A 16,327-nucleotide genomic window follows, 5' to 3' on the forward strand; every position below is an offset into this window, starting at 1 on the left:
GATAGTCAAATTCTCTTACTGTACAGACATGCGGGGGGAGCTTGCATTATAAAAGCATCTCAATGAGTGCTCTGTGCCGCTACCTTTAAGGTTAAAAATTACAACAACATGCAAAGCTGCATTGAGTACAAAGGTCAATTCGGGAATAAATTTAGAGAAACTGCTGTCAAGCAATTTTCATTCAAAGTAGTTTGTAGCTCAAAGCAGAAACTAATGCAAACCCTCAGTGTACCAGTATAGAAACATGTGGGTGGAAGATTCTTCCAGGCAGAGCACTCTACGCCACATCCTTCTCAGATGTGAAAGATACACTACCCCAGTAGCTTGTGTCTAGCTCTCTCTTTAGCATTCTCTGCCAGAAGGAACATCCATCATCTGCTGAAGAGTGCGAGGATAATACAGTTCACAGCAGTGACAGGCGTTACATGTGAAGTAACCCTATTCCGTTTTACCCACTCAAACTCTTCCAAGACGAATAATCGGAAGTAACGCTGGTTTTAAATGGTTAAATGCATTTAGAAGCCCCTTTACTAGGAAAAAGGTTTCACGTCATATCTAAATGACACCAACAGCGAAGCCAGAGGTGCTGCACTGTCATGAATGAGAGAGCTCAACTCGTCTAACGAGGCTTTCAAGTAGACGCAGACAACAAAATACCCCATCTGCCACACAATAACAACCAAGGACAGAGGGAAATGCTACCACTACTCAGCAAAAGGAGACAACATTTACCAAATATGCAGAGGAATTGTTCTCAGTCACTGACATTTGCACAAAATCATTCAAACTCCCTGAAAGAGCAAGTAAAACATGCATGGCAGCAAGTTAAAAGAAGCTCAATTCAATGTGCGCCATTTGGTTACAACACCCTCTTACACAGTGCAAGCACAAGGGTGCTGCTGGCCTTTTAAAATGACCTGCTGTCCCATGGAGCCCAGACCGGGCCCTGCTCAGCAAAGGATTGCTCTTAATGGGATTTCACAACATTAACATTCTACTGAGTCAGCATCAGACACACTGGCTGCAGTCCCCCCATGTGCTGAAACAGCCTGTTCTCCAAGGATACGTCTCTACTACTGTGTTTGAGTGAATTAGAGAGGGGGACTGAGGGGAAGGACTGTTTTCAGATGCAAGATGCATGACATTAACGGCTTCATTCAAACATGACTGGGCAGCACATTAGAAGGTGGTACTATTATCAAGCTCCTCCAAGAGTCAGTTTTCTTACAGCATCATGTGATATCGCCCTAAGAATTCATATGAGCTTGTCAGGTGTACCGTGGCTGCCATCACTTGAAAAAGAGTTTGAGCTTAAGCAGCTGGTGTTTCAAAGAACTCTGCCATCTAATTGTGAGGGTTTAACAACACCGAAAAAAAGGCGACAAGTTTCAGTTTCTGTCACTTTAATGAAAGCAAGTGCATGTCTGAAAGCGGTTTTAGGTTTAGAAAAGGTGGGTATTAGAGAGGATTTGCTTGTAGAGAAATCCTCCAAATGTGAAGTGAGACGTGCAGATGCTCTGGCAAACGCAGCAGAGATTTCTTGTAGGAAAGAAGATGTTCTGATCAGATGCAGAATTAACATTTATGAACAAGGCAACTCCTTCAAAATGGGATGAATGTGTGTGTAAGCGCAGTGTTCTGGATGCTTCAATGACACAAGCGTTATCTGAGGACGTCTCCCTGAAATATCTGCGAGTAGCAATCCTTATAGGGCATATCTACATTAACAAAATAAATCAAATTTAGCAAAATGGCTTCTTTCTCAGAAATTAAACAGGTTCTAAAAGCACACCATTTTCAAAATCATCAGCTGATTCTTTTATAACACAAACCAGGAAGGTGTTGCATGAAACTGGAATTGTGTTTTCAGTCAACCACTCGATGGAATATTGCTGCCACAGCTGATGTGCAGAGCCGAGTTTTACTGTGATGAACAGGGCTGTAAATTAAAATCTGTCAAATGTGGCTTAACTTGCAGGTATAAATGAACACTTAAAACCACTTTAGTGGGTGATCAAATAGTGATGAGTCTTTGAAGCAAAGAAGAAAAGCCCAAAATTTCATCACACCAAGGTTTGAGATAAAAATAATTTAAATTCTGTTTGTCCTGTACATGCTGCAGAATTGATAATCAAGTTTGACTTCAGCCACTGCTGCTCAGCAGCCAGGTGGCAGGACTTTAGTTTGATGCATGCATCAGCAACCAATCATCTGCAAGGAAGACTAGGATGACCTTATGTAAAAGCAGGAAAGGGGAAGATAGGGTACAGACCAAATTTAAATATGACAAAGAAAGACAACATAGCCTAATTTAAACACAAGCATGTCAGGAAAAAGTGAGGAAATGAACAAAAGCCAAAAAATAAGCTGCCTGCACTTATAAGCTCAGTGCAGAAAATATCTGTCACTTTATCTAAAACGGTCATAATGATGAGGTTTTCCTTTTTTTTTTTTAAAGTTTGCTGTGGTTCTGTTTTCAGTCAGTTTACAAGGTTTGATTAAACAATAGTAACTTTAGGTTTTCAGGATAACAGAATAAAAAAAATCTTCAACACAAAAACTGCTCATGTTTGCTAAACTGGAATAAAACGAAGCCTCTGGGTGATGCTAAGTGAAGAACTGAATAAAAGTCGGACCTTCATCGTTGTGATAAATGAAGCAAATCAGTACTTTTCCCATCAACACTATTCCTTTTCATGTCATCCATCCATTGGCTGCGTGGTTACCTTCCAAGCTACTGCCTGAACAAAGTCCAGCGAACGAGGACAGGAATTTAAACAAAGTAAGACGAGTAGAAGAAAAAACAAAAAAGATGGACAATGTACTGGCAATAACTAGGCAGATCCGTAACTGGTTAGTAAGGTACTTTATTCCCTGCTGGAAACAAGAATATTCACAGAATGCTATTAAATAAAATTTAATGAAACATTTATAATTAAATGCATTCAGTTGCAGTTATAATCTGTATTATTTTCCCTTAAGAAAACGACTAATAAAAATTCTGATTTACAACGTCACAAATCTATTTGCCACATTGGCTGATTAGAAAAAAAGGTCATTTAGAAGCCTGGTGGGGAGTGTTTAGGTCATAATTACCTCAACCTATGGGAAAAGGAAACCAGCTTTCAAAACCCCAATTTATTGATCCGTGTTAAACCCACACCCAGTTACCAGTAGACGTTTGTTTGTTCCCTGACTTCTCATGTTTATCCCATCCATTCCCATGGCAACAGACAAGTCAACTGACGTCTTCAATAGCCAAAGCAGTAGAAGTGGAAGTGGACTGTTGGAGGCCATATTACCATCTATGCCCAGAGAATATGACCCCACTATCAACATAACAGCTAATTACCACCCTCATCCTAACAATAGATGATCCAGGAGAAACCGCTTCCAAGTTTAAAGATTATAGATTATTATGTGAGGCGCAACTGAAAATACCCCAAAATCACAACAGTCAGCCTAGCTATCACATCAGCCAGCTATGTTCTCCATCTCACCATCTGCTGCGGTCCACCCACACAAATCTCTTATAACACTTGATCTGGACAGTAGCCTGCCAATGCCCAGCAGGGCAAAGCAGATGGTGTGGTTACAGGCAACACACTTAGCCTTGAAAATCAGGGAAACTTTTAAAAATGGACTCAAATGAAAAACAACAGTCCAATTTCTACAGCTGTATAGAAAACAAGCCTAGCTTTTTTGCTCACCTGGAATTAAGTCAAACTTTTCTAAATCATGCAAAGCCTTAAAAATGCCTGTGTGCCACTGCCCTGCCAAGTCTTAACTCTGCAAACATGCACAACTTGGAAATACTTCCACCACAGCCTTGCCTTGCATTTTCCCTGATCATGGGAATTCAATTCAGAGTATCATTTATGCATGTATGAGCCCTTGATAAGTGTTTTTATACAGCAGCTGATTGATTCCCTTTGAATGGGGAAAAACATCCAGCCAGAAGCTCCATTCAGACCCCAGTCATTTGATATTGCCATAACCTGTGCAAAATGCATAATTTAAACACAGCTTATGTCTCTTCAGTCGTAATGTTTCTACGTATATATGACTTCCTTACAAAAGGATTTAAGCGTGTATAACAACTACTCTGCTGCAGCACAAGTCTCTGCTGTTCAACAGGTTAAAAGGTTTAAATAAATAAAGCCTAATATCCGGTTTGCTGCAATAGTTTCAGCCGTAATAAGGAAAACTAAACACAATGAAAAACACATTTCTTCTGCTTTGCTTACCAAGGAGCAGTGAAGTCTTAAAATAGCTAATTATTTAGCAGAGTTTGAAAAAGCTCTTTTCCATTTGGACGTGAAAACAACTAGCTGGTGCTTTCACTGCACCTAAAGTAAGTTTTAAGAGGTTTTTTTGTTGTTTCTGTTAAGCTGCGCGACAAGTTAATCCAAAATGGGTTGTTTTATGGTCGCTTTATTTCTGTAGTCAGTGCTGAAGCAATGAGGGAGAAAAAAAACTTACCATACGCATCCAGGGAAGATTTGGAGAAAAGCGACCCGCGCGAACCTCTCACGACGCCAAGTTTCTCCTCTCCTTTGGGAAAGCGACTCTTCAGATTTAACACGCAGAGTGACATTTACCGCTTCGGGGAAAGTGCGACGAATACCGAGGAAAAACGAAGCAAAGTCGGTATTTGTCCGTGTTATAAAAGTGAAAGGTCGCTGAACACGCAAGCGGGCGGCTTTCTTTCTTTGTTCCTCCTGCCCGCAGCCTGTTCCGTGGATATTATCACCGTTTATGAGTCCCCGACAGCCCCTGATTGGCTGGAGGGTCGGGATCAAGAAAAGGTGACTGACGTCAAGTTAGAAAGAATAACAAGACGTCCACCCATCACGACGTCCACGAAGAGACATCCTAACAACAAATACTGTTTGGAATAAAGCTGAATTCTGTTTAAATTGTAGATATAAATCTGTTATAAAGCGGTTAGGCTTCCATGGACTGTTTCGGGTTTTGAGTTTCCAGTAGAGGGTGAATGTGGTCATTTTCACGCTTTTATTCTGTACCATTTTCATGAGTTTCCTGTTTAATGGTGGCGTTTTCTCAGGCTGAGCAGGGTGAAGGCACTTATTGCCTTACATAGTTTTATGCTGAGCATAATCACATTATATCTACAACTTATGGGCTTTAAATAGCTGCATTTAAAGTGTCAGATATTCTTGTTGATTTTATCATACAGAAAAACACAAGAAAACTTTCACAAAATAAAAAGCTAATCTTATATAAATGTATTATATCTTATTTTATATTTTAATCTCTATATTCTATCCCCAATATCAGATGTTGAAACACATTTAATAGACAATATTAGCTCATTTTTAATTTCATGGTAGCAACACATCTCAAAAATGTTGGGACAGAGGCAGCAAAGGACTGGAAGAGTAATTAGCACAAATCAAAAACATTTGGAGGAGCATTTGACAACCTATTGGGTTAATTGACAACATGTCAGTATCATGAATTGGTATAAAAGGAGCATTTCAGACAGGCAGAGTTTCTCAGATGTACAGATGATCAGAGGTTCACCAATCTGCAACAAACTATGTCTAAAAATTGTGCAACGATTTCAGAAAAATGTTCCTCAATATAAAATTAAAAAGTCTTTAAAGACCCCACAATCTACATTGTATAATATGATCAAAAGATTTAGAGAATCAGAAGGAATCTCTGTGCGCATGGGACAACGGCGAAGGTCAAAGTTGGATGTGCATGATTTTCAGGCCCTAAGGCAGCAGTGCATTAAAAACAGACATGTTTCTCTATTTTATATCACTTCCAGAAATCACTGTCTGTGAACACAGCTCACCGTGATATCCACAAATACAGATTAAAGCACTATCATGCAAAGAAGAAGCCACAGATTTACATTTTATATTAATGAATCATTGCATCCTGTTTTTATTGACATTGTACACAACATCCCAACATTTTTGGGGATTTCAGGTTGCAGTTTTGGTCCAAATACAGTTATAGTTCTTTCACCTGTGAGATTATCAGCTACAGAAATGAATGTGACCAAGCAGGCTCAGTCAGTAATAGAAGCCTGGTTGAAATTAGGTTCCCTGTGAAAAGTAGACCAGTTTCCCTGAAAAGCTGGCCTCAAATCAATTCCAAAGAGACCCAGTGGATTGAAGTTGACAGGTTCAACACTGCAGATATCACTTCCCTGTCAGCCTGGTTTTCCTTGCCTTCTGCGCTGAGTCATACATGGTTCAACATTTTTGAAGAACACAGCTCACTTTCTTGCTGAGAGTTAGTTGAGGAGATCAGTGCTGCTCCCATTTCTCTTAAATATGCAGCTACTACCAGGAGCTGGTGGGCTTAACTTAATACTGGAAGCTGTGGGGCAGAGCTATGAATCTATAAGCAGTCAGTTGTTCATAAGTTAAAAAGCTGTTCACAGCGAAACGGAGACAGCTTCAGCTGAACATGACTCACGGCTCTCATGCGATGTGCGTGCATGCTGTGAATTTCTGGAGTTGTGTAAGGGTAAGCCTTGTTCGTGTCTATTGTCTGCCAATGAGGCTGTGTCACTCATGGGTTAGTGTGTGCGTGTGCTTTTCAGGGCTGACTTCTAAGCAACCTGAAACCTGCTGTGGCTGTTCCCTCCTAAGTCCTCTCCATACATGAGATGTTTTTATTTGCTGTCTTTCTTTATGTCTTACCCCTGCATCTTTTCTCTTTATCTTTCTCACACCATTACCCTGGTCGCCTGTCCCTACACACTCCTCACATGTCACATCTTTGTGCTTCTTTCTGTTATGTAGCAGTCATATATAAATGGTGTTCAGTGTTACTGAATCCTCCAAAGGATTACTGCATGCTACAGGGTAGGTCTTTGTCTCAATTTGGCTGAACTTCTCTTCACTTTGCATTAACAATTGAGTGTATAATTGTGAGGGTGATTAATCCTAGCCAGTCTGCTTTTGTATTTCAGAATAACTCAAGAGTTTTTCACATTTGACTTTTTGAAATTGCAATTTAAAAACCTTGCCCGTGTGTTTTTTTATTAGGAAACAACAAGGAATGAGCATCATGGCTAATTATATTAACCTTAAAACTGAAGTTAAGGTGGATTTCCATTCAAACAACAAGACATTCTTCTTCTTCTTCTTCTTTTTCTTCTTTTTCTTCTTCTTCTTCTTCTTCTTGTATGTACTGAGTTACATGTTGTAACAGACTCTGGGAAGAATATTAGATTTTTGCTGGCTCTAACAGGGATCCTAATAAATTAAATGAAACAGAACTATAAAATTTGTCAAAGCTGGTGATTAGTAAAAATATTTAATTAACATTAGTATTTAGTAACATGTTTTCACCTGTATACAATCATTGTCAGGTTGTAGGTTCTTTGTATATTTGTTATATTTTAGTGTGAGAGTCTCTACTTCAGTTCACTGACCTTTATCTACTGGATTTTTCACATGTATGGGTGTGTGTGTGTCATCTGCGATATTCACAGAGTCAGAGCTTGAAAAAGTTGCTTTAGTAAATTGATTTAAACAGGTTTATTCAGCAAAATCTTAATAAATATCAGACAGATATTAAAGTAAAGAGTTGTTCTTCAAGAACATACTGTAACTTCAATGGCATGGAGCTGGCAAGAGTACACACAATTTATCCTTTTAAGGAAATCATCCAAAAGTCTTCCAGTTTTATGAGGGCTGGGGAAGATGGATGGTACTTTCATTCATTCATGTGTTCAACACCAACATATGACAAAGGGATTTTTCATGTCCAAGTTCATTCATTCACTTTCTGACTGGGTTTAGGATGTAGCATTAGTTGGTCCAGGTTACAAAACTACCATAGTTAGACCTAAAATACATTCTTTTTACATTGCAAATGTTAAACACTTGTTTTTACAAATCACATGCACTTTTACTCACAGTCACAGAAGTCACATATTCTATAAATGTAAGTAAAAGTAGTTATAACCTGCATGAATCAGAATCAGAACAGATCTTTATTGTTCACCAAAGTGGAAAATTGACCAACACAGATATATCGGTAAAATACAATACTGCATAGGTGCAATAAAAGCACAAATATGAACGTGACAAAAGTGCATCTAAAATACCTAAAAGGTAAACATTAAGAGGTACAAAGTAAAAGTACAGCAGTTCAAATCAGTTGTGGGTTTGATGCTCCAGAAATACAATGTGACCAGTAAACTGACCTTTTCACTATTTCAATCCAAGTGCTGTGTACTGCCCCTAGTGGTGACCTCCAGTTTTGAGTGTTTTTGCCACGCCGTGCTTCTGCTGTTTGCAGCAAGTATATACCCACACATAGCAGAACGTTGACGTGTACGTTTATATGCCAACCCTAAGAGACCTAGCTATGAATTATGACCCGCAGGTGTGTGGAGTACAAACTTGAAGTTTCATGGCATTTGTCTAATTCAAGCTTTCTTCCTACATTGTCGCTTTTATCATTCTGGGAGAGACTCTGGGGGCATGGCATAACAATTTTGCTTTATAAACTGAATCAGAAATATGTTTGCGAACACATTTAACATTCTTCTGTTATTAATAATGAAGTACAGCTTTATGCTGTAACAAAACAACAGTTAGATGATGCAACGGTGATGACATTACCCTGACAGCTTGATCTGTGTGCACATCCTTGACTCGTCTCTCCATGTGTTGATCTTCACCTCCTCTGCTTGCGTCTCTTGTGGGACGGACTGAGACCCAATGAAAAGAGTTGAAGGATGTACAAATCATGAAATGGGAGGAGTGAGGCAAATGGGGAAAAACACATTTCACAAGGAATAACAGGGAAGGAGAACAGAAAACAAGACAATGGAAATACAGCACACAGAGGGATTTAGCTGAACCAAATGCTGTATCTGTAGCCACTATTCTGGAGCTGCTTGATGTTTTGTACAGCAGACACACACATGTTAGTAAGGAGAGTAGGGACCAGTGATGTTAAAATAACTTACTGGCCCAAAGATATCTCGTTTTAAAACCGCAGTTCACAACAATGTTAATCCATCAAAACTTTGTTTCTATGCCCACTGGGTTTTATTCTCCTGCTTGAAAAATGCAAACATCAGTGCAGTAGTTCAACCCATCTTGTGCAATTAGTGGGACTAGGACCAAATAATATGAAATAATATTAACTTTAATCTAGTCCCAGAAAGCAAATCCAGCACAGTCTCGTTCAAATTGTGAATGAAAGACTGGTAAATGGTCACCAAAGAGACACGCAGAGCTGGAAAGAGCATTATGGATTTTGTTTTTGTTTGATTCACCTTCCTCACCATGATTTCTCTCAGTATACCCAGTCCCTATTTCAAATATAACATAGTATTGTGCCTTGTGCATGGCAGCCACATACTAAAGTTGTGGTTTTCCATTATGACACAGAGTCCTAGCAGTTATTCAAAGTTAGAGGAATGAGAATAGTCTGAATCCAGAGCTTAGCTGCATAAGAATTGGAACTCAACTCTTTACCATGGGCTACAGCTGCCACGTGCTGCACATCCTGTCTGAAGTGGAAATGGTCTGCAGATGCTACAGAGACACTCCAGTGACCAGACTGTGGCAGTCAGGATTAGACTGGACATAAAGAAGGGATTTTATGCAGAAAGTAGTTGGACTGACAAGAGATTCTTTGTCTAAATTTGTCATTTTAATTCAAATTTAGTACAATAGTTCAAAGAAAACCTACAACCTAACGAAGTGGTATAGATAATAAATGAATGATTGAGTATAAAGAAAAACAAGAATATCCTCCTTCTTATAAGCCTGTATGTAAAGGGATGCACCTGCACTGATCAATTACAGTGGACAGCTCTGTAAGCACTTAGAGCAGTCCACACCTGCCAGTAGAATGAGTCAGTTTATGAGTCTGGAAAAATCACTTGGGATCTCTCCCACCTATCTGCTTTACATTTAAATAGACATGTACATTATGTTCACCTACAAACAGTAATAACCAACAGGGGTCTGCATATCACAGCCACTACTGCCCACGCACCTAGGAGAGTTCCCTAACTGACCCGGATTATGATCAAACATAGACACGTCTAACAAATTTTTCCAGAAGTAAAAAGTTGTGTAGCGTGTATCAGCCTCAGGATGCTGCTGGGTAGTGGCGGCTCCAGAAATTAGCATAATGAAGGTCAGTGTACCATCAAACAAGTCAGAAATTCAGAGTTTTAAGGTCAGAAATTTACATACTGTGTCTTTCAGAGGTACATAGAAGACAGTACTCATGTTCCTGTAGTGAAAGCGTGTTTATGTCTGGAAGAGTTTTGGCCACTTACAGCCACCATCCATTCACAACCACTTAGCATTTGAAGTCATTGCTATATCCATCTTTACCACTAGATGTCAGTATTCTTAAACAATGTAGCTTTAAGTTTGAAAGTAGCAAATGTAAATTTCTGGCCTCCAAAAATATGAATTTTTGACTCAATTGATGGAATACTGACAGATAAGCAAACTCACCCTCCTCCTTCACCTGTTTATCTGAAATAAAAACTTGGTTCATCTCAAACTTCCTGAAACTAAACATTGATAAAACAGAAATTCTTCTCGGAACCAAATCCATATTATCCAGTTTCTCATGACAGTTTCTCCTTGACCACTGACAGCTCCTCAGTCTCCCCTTCCTCTAAGGTTGGGTGTCATCCTCAACAGTACATTATCATTCCAGCCTCACATCAGTAACATTACCTGATCTGCATATTTCCACCTACAAAACATCAGTCGAGTCCGCCCTTCCCACACCTCTACTGCTGCTATTTTTGTCCACATCTCCTGTATTTATTATTCCAACTCTCCCCTCTTTGGCCATTCTCAAACATCCCTCCATCAGCTCCAACTGGTTCAGAGCTCTGCTGCTCGCATCCTCACTAAGACCCCCTCTATGAAACTTTTTTTCTAGCCTGGAGCACCATGTGACTGCTGTGTTTTTATGGCATTATTATCATAGCAAGTGAGGAAAAAAAAGAGAGAAAGCAATAGAGTAAGAGATGAGATACCTCAGAGAAGAGACAGGATGCAAGATTGATGTTAAACTACTCTTCATTAGGGGTGCCAAAGCCCAAAAATGCACCAAAGTTCAGTAGTGCTACTTTAAAGCAGCACCATGTAACTTTCTGACCTTAAAAATGTTTTTTGACCTGTTTGAGTGGTACACCGACCTTCATCATGTACATTCCTTTGTTATTGTTGCCCAGCAGAGTCCCAAGGCTGGTGAACCACACTTTTGCTTCCAGGACATGTCGTGGTGTCACAGACACTGACCATTTTGAATGTGCACCGTGGCCGATTCAGCAAAGAACTGCAAGCAGACATTTTCACACAAAGAGAGAAAGAGACAGAGCAAGAGGTAAGACAACAGTCAACATTGGACTGAGTTTTACTGGCTGGAGAGAGTTCAGAACACAGGTAGGATGCAAGATGGATGCAAAACTAGCCGTCGCCAGGGGGCGACCCACTGAGAAGATATGCCAAAGTTTAGTATTGCTTCTTCAGACTTATGCTAAATAAATTTCTCCTGTCTTGCCTGTGGCTGGTAACTGCAATTAATCTCAGCAATACCACAGCTGGCAGTCTCAGAGATAAAAATCTGTTACATCCATTCAACATAGAGCTATTTCACCAAGCCAGAGAAAATAAAGGAGGTAGGGGTTTCCTTTGTTACCCATTTACTATCAGTAAGTGAAACATTGGGGTTTCTCCTCCCCTCAGTAGTACAGAGAAAACGTTTCCAAAACAGAAGCCGTTTCCTCTTAGCGATGCTCCTGGGAATTTCTCATGCCAAGGAAGATTTTCAAGGATATGTAGGTGATATATTTGTCCAAAACTGGTCTTACTTGTGCCAACATGACATATGGACACCCACCATCTGGTTTTCCTCCTAACAGGTGATAGGGCAAATGAATGAAATGAAAAGTACTTTATTTATCCCAGAGAGAAATTACTATTTCTAGAGGGAAATTATAAAATATATCTGTTCCTGCAGTGGCCTGTTGCCAATCTCACTGACTACCTGCCATGCAATGTGGAATAAAACCCCCAAAAATGGTGATGTCACAGAGTAAAACAAGATGAAGCGTCCTACTGAGGTGCATTATGGGAAATGTAGGACCATATGGTTTTGGAGCTTCCACTATAGTATTGGTTAATCAAGACGTCTTGGTCTATTCTTTGCCAATTGTTCACCCTTGTAAATCCCCATGAAAACATAACTGTAAATCTTCAGAGTGCCCGTTTAAGGGCAAGTGCCCATTTCTCTCAGCAGGAACTCTGAGATGGGAATCACTTCGCTGAAATGTGTGTGAAAGAGCTGCAGAAAAATAAAGCAAAGGAAAAATTAAAAGCATGATGTACCGATGACCCTGTCTTGGCTGGCAGCTGCTGGGATTGACCTCAGCAATCCTGCAAGTTTGGACCGGACAAAATTAATTAAAAAAATAATACACTGAAGATGGATTTATATACCACAAATGATTCATATTAATACTCATAATCCATCTTTTAGGATTAAGTCAGGCAACAGAACAGAGATGATTTTTTTCTTTAGCTTCACTTTAGATGTAAACAAAACACCAGCCCTAACACTTTAATGGCTTCATCACTTGTTTTTATCTATTTATTTTATCTTACAGTCATTTCACATCATGTCCCCAGTGATCACTTTACAAGTGAGGCACAACCAGGACCCTGAGGTCCTTTGAACTATTTATTCCAAGAACAGACTATTGGGAGACCATTTCGGGAACACACTCCTCCCTTTCAGTCTAATACAAAATAAATACATGTGGTGCATGAGTCAGGCTGTCTCTGTCGGAGCAAATGTGGTGACGAGGTGCTGTTGTTCACGCCAGGAAATGAGCTGTGAATTAGGTAAGTGTGTTTTTTCTGCTTCAGAATGTGCCACCATTCATGCTTTGGCTCCATTTGTGTTATGTAATAGTTGGATCCATGTGAGATTGTGATGTTGGATGATGGCTGTTTATCTTTGTAATTTGTTTTTGTTTTTTTACTTTTTTCATGTTTTGGACTGAAGAATGAGAATGAGGCAGCAGAAAGCAATCATCTGTATCTGCACCAATGAGCCGATAGTGCAGCTAAGTAGGACCACGCTGCCACCTGCTGGTTGGAAACCTGTTTACACAAACCTGCACTAAATACGATACTGGAGCTGGTTTTTCCTTTGACTTTGCAAGCCTCTCAAAAGAAAATGTTGGTGACTGTGGAGGCCATTGGAGTTCAATGAACTCATTGTCATGTTCTAGAAAGCAGGTGGAGATGATCTGAGCTTTGTGACATGGTGCTTTATCCTACTGGACGTAGCCATCAGAAGATGCTTCACTGTGGTCACAAAAGGATGGACATGGTCAGCAACAATACTCAGGTGTTTAAGCAATGCTCAGATGGTACTAAGGGCTCTAAAGTGTCCAAGGAAATTATTGCCCCCACCATTAAACCATCAGGTGTGGTCTTCTGCTCCTGTAGCCCATGTGCTTCAAGGTTGGATGAGTTATGCTCAAAGATGCGATTCTGCATATCTTGAACCAGTGGTTATTAGAGTTACTGTTACCTTTCTATCATCTCCAACCAGTCTGACCATTCTCTGACCTCTCACATCAACGAGTCAATCTGGTCCAGACAACTGCTGCTCATTGGATATTTTTTTTTTTATCGTTTTCAGACCATTCTCTGTAAACCCTAGAGATGGTTATGTGTGAAAATCCCAGTAGATCAGCAGTTTCTGAAAAACTCAGACCAACAACCATGCCACGTTCAGTCTCTTAAATCCCCTTTCTTCTGTGACGAGGCCGACGTAGCAGAGTCATGAGAGAACTTCTGCAGATGACAGGTGGAGGTGTTGTGTGAAAAGTCTGCAGTGTAGAGAGTAAAAAGGAACGGAGCCAGGACCGGTCCCTGTCGGGGCCCCCAGACTTCAGACAGCAGTGTCTGACACACAGTCCCACATCCTCACATACTGTGGACGGTTGGTGAGATAGTCCAGAATCCAGGATGCGAGGTGCAGATCCACCCCTGTGTTCTCCAGCTGGTTCCTCAGCAGTTAGGCTGTAAAGTGTTGAAAGCACTGGAGAACTCAAACATGATTCTCACAGAGCTTCCAGGTTTCTCCAGGTGACAGAGCCCACTGTAGGAGGAAGATGATGGCGCCGTCCATTTTTATAATATTTTGGAAAGACAACAGTGTCAAGCCATAGGAAAAGTCTTCAAGTCTGAAAACATAATTCCATACAAGAGTGCAGTATTGAGATGTTTTAATTTAATCCTCTCATTCTGACCACTGGACGATTAACAGGACACCTCATGGCAAAGATCTGTGAAAAATAGAATTGTGGCTCTCCACAAAGAATGTTTAGTTTATAAGAAGTTTGGTAACACCTTGAAACTGAGTTTCAGTTTGGTAGCCAGCGTTGTACAGGATTTTCCAAGACAGGCTCCACTCAGAACCGGCCTCTCCAGGATTAACTTTTCCATGCCCCATACCCAGAAGCTGGCTTCAAAAAAGCATACACAAACAATGGTGTCCACAAAAAATATTGACACACTGGGTACAATGTGGACAGTTCACTGTGAGGTGTACACACACTTGTGTTACCAACTAGACAAAAAAGTGTGTGTTAAGTAATTTTCAGGGAACAGTAAATCTGCCGCCATACAAGTTGTACACTGACTACTCTAAGTTATATCCAAGATTCATTTGCATAGGATTGTCCTTTGAGAAGATAAAATGAAACTGTTGCTGAAATATGAAGGATGGATTCACTTTTGTGGTATACTGTGTATAAACAGTATGAGATCTACCACACCAGGCAGGACCCCCAGGTGCAGGCTGTGCAAAGAGGCCCCTGAAACAATCCCGCACCTCATAGCAGGCTGCAAGATACTGTCAGGAAAAGAATACATGGAAGGCCATAACCAAGCAGCCGGCATAGTGTACAGCAGGGATCATCAACTCCGGTCCTCGAAGGCCGGTCTCGTGCAGGTATTTGATGTGTCCCTGTAGCAACACACCTGATCCAAATGAATGGCTCATTAACAGACTTGTGCACCACTTGACAACAAGCTGCTGGAGATCCATTTTAATTGAAATCTTGAGGAGCCAGAGTTGCTGATCCCTGTTGTTCAGAAACATCTGGGCAGAGTATGGACTGGAGACCTGTGGGTCACAATGTAAAACACCTCCCAAGGTGGTGGAGAATGAGAGAGCCAGGATCTTATGGGACTGGTAATGACCAACCAACCGGACATTGTGATCATTGGTAAGCAGCAGAACAAAGCTGCTCAATGTCGCCATCACTTATGACGGGAATACCAGAAAAAAGGATCATGAGAAACTTGAGAAATACCAAGGACTCAAGGAGGAGCAGGAGAAAGAATGGAAGGTGAAGGCAACAGTAGTACCAGTGGTCATCGGAGCACTGGGGGCTGTGTCCCCCACACTGGAAAAGTGGCTCCAACAGATACCTGGAGAAACTTTAGACATCTCGGTCCAGAAGAACGCAGTCCTAGTATGTCCAGTCGTGGCTTGGAGGAATCTGCCTTACCTTTCTGAAATCTTCAGTCTCCTCCATGTATGGTTTTCTCCAGTGAGATTAAACAGAAATGAAGCTCAGACCTTCTTCTGCCCACCAGTATTTTAATTCATATGCTACTGTTTAATAAAATGGATAAAATCAGTGGACTAGTGGATTCCAACATCCACACTGACTCGGGTAGCAGTTTTTTCCCAGGATTCTTTCACTAGAAGAAAGACTGGGAAAGAGTATTTGTATCCGTCCATCTCTTTCCTTTATGCAGCTGAAACCCTCATTCATGCTTTTCTCACATCCATACTAAACTACGACAGTATTATCCCTTTACAGTTCATCACACAAAGTTTTAAACAAGCTTTAATACATTCAGCCACTTGCCTCCTCACTCACACCTCTTCCCTTTGACCAGATCAACCCCGTCCTCCAGAGACTTCACTGACTTACAGTTCTATAACAAATTCAATTCAAAATCCTCCTCCTCCATTCAAAGCCCACAATAACCTGGCTCCCTCCGATTTGACTGACCTCCTTCATCACCATATGGCAGGGGTGCCCAAGTCCAGTCTTCGAGATCTACCATCCTGCAACTTTTATATGCAACCCTTCTCCAACACACCTAAATCAAATGTCCTCTGCATGTCATTCAGCTCTACAGAGGCCTGGTAACGAGCCAGTCGTTTGATTCAGGTGTGTTGGAGAAGGGTTGCCTCTAAACATTGCAGGATGGTAGATCTTGAGGACTGGACTTGGGCACCCTTACCA

General features: G+C 40.7%; 1 protein-coding gene and 1 long non-coding RNA gene across 4 annotated transcripts in view; one reads left to right on the top strand and one right to left on the bottom strand.

Moving 5' to 3' along the window:
• Nucleotides 1-4,774, bottom strand: part of LOC121646254 (SPRY domain-containing SOCS box protein 4-like) — a 46,058-nt gene extending 41,284 nt beyond the window's left edge. For all 3 annotated transcript variants that reach the window (XR_006011597.1, XM_041995151.1, XM_041995150.1), the window contains exon 1: nt 4,483-4,774. The gene's annotated coding sequence lies outside the window, so the exon portion shown is untranslated. The remainder of the gene's footprint in view (nt 1-4,482) is intronic.
• Nucleotides 4,775-7,659: 2,885 nt separating this feature from the next.
• Nucleotides 7,660-13,710, top strand: LOC121646678. The gene is made up of 3 exons (XR_006011677.1): nt 7,660-7,673; nt 11,741-11,747; nt 13,576-13,710. It is a non-coding gene; the product is annotated as an uncharacterized LOC121646678 (long non-coding RNA).
• Nucleotides 13,711-16,327: the final 2,617 nt, after the last annotated feature.

Source organism: Melanotaenia boesemani, chromosome 9, assembly GCF_017639745.1.
Source record: "Melanotaenia boesemani isolate fMelBoe1 chromosome 9, fMelBoe1.pri, whole genome shotgun sequence".
Lineage (NCBI taxonomy): Eukaryota > Metazoa > Chordata > Actinopteri > Atheriniformes > Melanotaeniidae > Melanotaenia > Melanotaenia boesemani.